This window comes from Rhineura floridana, chromosome 7, assembly GCF_030035675.1.
Source record: "Rhineura floridana isolate rRhiFlo1 chromosome 7, rRhiFlo1.hap2, whole genome shotgun sequence".
NCBI classification, from domain to species: Eukaryota; Metazoa; Chordata; class Lepidosauria; order Squamata; family Rhineuridae; genus Rhineura; species Rhineura floridana.
The window spans coordinates 94,501,696-94,506,704 of NC_084486.1; the positions used below are offsets into that span (position 1 = coordinate 94,501,696).

Below are 5,009 nucleotides of genomic sequence, written 5' to 3' on the forward strand. Positions count from 1 at the left end.
TACAAATATTATGAAAAACCTTAGATATAACCATAGCATGTGTGTGTGTGCAGCACACACACCACCCCCTCTGACATGCCCCTTTTCTCTCCCTGTTTTTGGGTGATGTGGCCACCCTAGCTAATACAAGGGTAGATAGTTTTTAAGTTATGAGGGTCCCAGGTCAAGCAAGACTTTAAATGTTAAATAGGGCCCAGAAACAAATTGGCAGCCAATATATTTGGCACAGACAGGTTGAATATGCACCTGCTTAGTCTTGATACCTGTTGGGAGGAAAGCAGCAACATTCTGTATCAGCTGAAACTTCTGAGACATCTTCAAAAACAGTCCCATGTACAGTACATTGCTGTAATCAAGGCTGGGAGTTACAAAAGCATGCATTAGTTAGTGTATGAAAAAGGAGGAAAGGCCCTGTTCTTAGGCTAAGATGGCAGAAGGCACTCATAGCAACAACACCAACCTGCTTCTCGAAAGCAGTGCCAGGTCCAAGAGTACTGCCAGGCTCTTCATCTGATCAGATAGGATCACTGAGACCCCACTTATTCCCTCCACACCACAGTCATTCCTTACCAGTATCACCTGCATGTTGTCTGGATTCAATATCTTCTAAAATCTGTATGGAGATCTAGTTTTCTTTTGCGTGAAGATGATGAGAGAACCCCTGGTGACCTATAATATTATTTGTAATAAACAGCTTATTTGCAAATGAACAGGTTGAGTAGGTAGCAATCAAACAGGCTGTGCTAATCCCAAAGCAGCAGCTGTCCCAGATCAACCACAGTATTCCAAAACTCTTCTGCCAACCAGCTCCAAACACTTAAAAACAGCTCTCTCTTTCTCTGGGCAGATTAGATTTCTTTACCCACAACAAGCAATCAGAACCAACAAGCCAGGACCATCCTGTGATCTCCTGTCTCAAGTCATATTAATTAATAGTCATCATTAGTGGCCTACAGGGAACTTTTGAATAACAAAGAAGCAGAGACCGTAACTATACTTACAATGACAGCACCATCTACTTCTGGAATTGGCCTATTACAGTATCGTCTGCACTTCTTAAGGATATTTACTTCACAGCTGTAAGTTTTATAAATTCACAAACATTCAGCACTTGTTACTGATTTATCTTGCAGTGCTGATAACCAGAGAAAGTGATTTAATTACATTTCTTTCTGCCTGGATTTTCTCCCATCCATGATAATATGTATATGTGTGTTTGTGTGTGTATAATATATAATACACACACACTCATACAGATAACATATACAGAAACACACATATATACACACAGATCTTTGGAAGTATGTAGTATATTTCACCTTTATCGTGAACACTTATTTTTCAGGAAACTTGGAAGACGTACACAACACACGGTTTTCCATGTAAGTGTAAACACTCCACTTCATAACTTATGGTGGTGGTAGGAGCAGTCTAAATATGGGTGGCATCATTTCATAGAGCATTCATTTCAAAGTAGATTTAAAGTGGTAACCTCCCATGTTCAAATAATGGATTTAACAGAAATGGGGGGAGCGGGAAGGATGATTACAATAGCACACATTTAAAGACTACAATTTATTTTTGGTTTCTTTTCTCTCCCTTGCTAATATATTTCCACTGGGGTTGGTGCACATACGGTATCCTGTAACAAATTAAAACACTCCTCCTCAGTACGCACCAGGCAATAACAATGGCAGAGTTAGGAAGGTTTAACAGACTTAGTTGTCCCAGCAACATATCGCCAGGTTGAAATGAGTAAGACACACTGATAATATGAGAAAGGGGGGGGGGGAAGAAGAAGACAGAATAACAACAGCACAAGAGGGAAACTACCAAAAGACTGAAAGAGAAAAAGAGAAAGCCTTTTTGTTTGCTGTTTCATTAGGGTGAATCAGATTGTTATAGTCTGTAAAAGAGGCTAAAATATAATCTCCGTTTGTGTAATGTGCGTGTTTAAGAAAATGTATTATCAGCAGTTCTGTTAAAGACTGAATCAGCATTAAAAAAAAATCAGGAGGGATATTCATGGCAAGCTGTACGGGAAAGCAGGCAGTTCCCACTCATTTCTTCAGAGCTGCTTGTCTGAGGATATATAGATATATTTTTAATAAGTTGTACTGATATTTGTGAACATTTTAAAAGGGCTGGGGGGACTTCACACTTGCAGGATCTACTTGATTTCCCTCCCTACAACCTTAAGGTTCAGTAGCTGGAGCCAAGTGCAAAATAGTGACTTAGAAAGACACAGACTTAGAATTAATGTGTCTCAGCCCAAGAATTTGTTTGCAGTATCAGGACTAGGGTTGCCAGGTTCAGGCCCGGCCTCCAAGAGATCTTCTGTATCTTTAAAAGTTGTGCAGGGGGAAGGGAGAATTCCACCTTGTGGGTTTTCCCATTACATTGTTGCAAGAACACCTGCACTCGGCTGACTTTCTCTTCTCCTAAAGATACAGGATCAGTCTCAGGCCCTGAACCTAGCAACCCTAATCAGGACTGACCTCATTGTCTTTTCACACAAAAAGCTGTTCTTGGTTTCCCCCCAAGCTTTCTTCATTTCAACTGCCTAATTTGGAATAAAAGTTTTTACTGTTGCTAAACAATTGGGAGTCAGAACTCCTGACTGATCTACGGCAAATCATACAGGGATCTGCTAGTAGATCTCCATCTATTTTCTCTCCAACCTGGGTCTAAACTAGTCATTTCATGCCAGATGGCAATCCACAAGGTTGGAAAATTGACTGCCTTGTGTTCAAAGAAAAAAGACAAAGGCATAAGAGCTAACAGGGCTAGCCCTACCATTAGGCAGAGTGAGGTGACCACCTTCGGCATCAGAGGGTTGGGTTTTGGGAGTAGTGGCTAGGTGTTAAGAGCTGTGTACAGTCACTGAGGGCTGCCCGATGTGTGTGGTGACCTGTGACAGGGCCTTTTCCATGGTTGTTCACCGTTTGTGGAATGTCCTCTCCTGTGAGGTGCATTGTCTCCATCACTATTGACTTTCAGGAGGAATTTGAAAAACATTTTGGTTTATCCACATATTTGATGGCTGAAGGGGATTGTTCCTGACAACCTGAAAATCACTGATGAAAGAATGTGTTTTAGAATGCTTTCTTTTTCTTGTTAAATTGTTTTGTGGATATGCTTGCCATCCTGGGTTCCTTTGGGAGGAAGGGTGGGATATAAATTTAATAAATAAATATTGTGTACCACGTGTCTTGCTGCTGCTTTCAAGTGCAGTGAAGGACACTATCAGTGTAAGATTCAACTGCCATCTTGTCCTTTGCCTCAGGTAGCAAAATGTCTTGGGCTACCTGGTCCTGCTAACTAATAAATCTCAGCTATCGCTAGTCGGGCGGTATATAAATCTAATAAATAAATAAATAAATGAAGCAATACTTTTTGTCAGATGAACTGGTATATATAAAAGAATACTGAAATGAGCTTTTTAAAAACCTAAATGTTAATCTTTCAGACCAAGATATGATGCAGGCTGATGGTAACCTGGAAGAGCTCTTTAGAACATTTGAGCAGAAACCTTGAAGCAGTTTGCAAATAGGGGAATCTCACATATTGCCATTGTTAAGGTGGACACCTAAGGGGCTTACTGCACCTTATGTTCAAATGTATGTATTAAAGCTCCAGTGTCATAATTTTGTTTAGTAAAAGTAGGTTCAGAGTGGGTGGTTGTGATTGGGTGCATGTAACATGTTCCACATCCCTTGTTTCTCCACTTAAAATCACTTCCCAGCTGTTTTTCCCCACTGCACAATTTAAAATGCTATAATAAGTTAACCCAATATGTTTAAAGTGTGCGCCTAAAATGTTAAATAGTAATGCACAAAAATGCATACTTGTATCATACAAGTACTTCTATCAGAGAAGTATGAAATTTTGTTCCATGTGGCAGTTCTCCAACTAAGTAATGTGTTCAAAAATGCTTATACTAAAGTGTGCATAACAATTCATATATTTGTGAAAACACCGTACAAAAATGTTGTACATTAGAGGAAATTGCTTTGAAAAATTGTGTAAATTATGCAGAATTGCAGAAAAAAGTCCACACTAAAATGCTGATGAATTTTCATGAGGACTTTTTTCTTTTTTAAAAAATAACAAACTAATGTGTACATGGGAAAGATCTGACCTTTGGAAAAAAATGAGAAAGTGAGAGACATCAAAATGGACGATTCGTCCATCTGTATATGTAATGCAGGGCTGGGGCACCTATGGCCTTCCAGTTGCTATTGGACTGCAGCTGCCATCATCCCTATTAGCCACACTGGGTGGGGCTGATGAGATTTGAACACCAACCACATCTGGCTACAGGTTTCCCCTACAGTAACACATGAAATAGTTGCCTAAATGAGAAGAGGTACTTTCTAGCAGGTATAAATGCAGCCATAGCAGGTTGCAATGATCTCCATGCCAAACTATTTTGTTTTAATTTACTTTTTATTAATTTTTTACATATTTGCCGACCCATAAATTCATTTTAAACTACTTATATGTATTTGTCTTCTCACCATTTAATTTCAAAACCTTCTCCCTCCCTTTTCCTTTCAACACAGCCTTTGCAATTTCAAATCCTCTGTATAAATTGTGGAATTTTTTTTAAAAAATAACTTGTACATACAACCATTATTCATACCTATGTACTGTGCCTTCCAAAAGTAATCAGACCCCTGACAAATGCTCTCATATTACTGAATTACAAATGGTGCCTTGTAATTTCATTCTGTATGATATTTTATTTTGAAACACTAAAACTCAAAATCAATTATTGTAAGGTGACATTGGTTTTCAGGGTTGCCGGTTCAGAAGCATCCCAAACCCTGAGATTTTGGGGGTGGGCTCAAGTGATGCCATGGGGTGAGTCCAAGTGACATCATGGGTCGGGCCTGAGTGACATCATGGGGCTGGTCTGAGTGACGTCATTAAGCATGATACATTAAGCATCAACCACAGTTGCTTGGTGCATACAATTCATACAAAAACATTTATCTGATTGGAAA

At 39.3% G+C, this 5,009-nt stretch overlaps 1 long non-coding RNA gene across 1 annotated transcript; it reads left to right on the forward strand.

The window, feature by feature from the left end:
• Positions 1–885: 885 nt before the first annotated feature.
• On the forward strand, positions 886–3,555 carry LOC133388458 (uncharacterized). Its single transcript, XR_009763815.1, has 3 exons — positions 886–1,079; positions 1,346–1,382; positions 3,470–3,555. It is a non-coding gene; the product is annotated as an uncharacterized LOC133388458 (long non-coding RNA).
• The last annotated feature ends 1,454 nt before the right edge of the window (positions 3,556–5,009 follow it).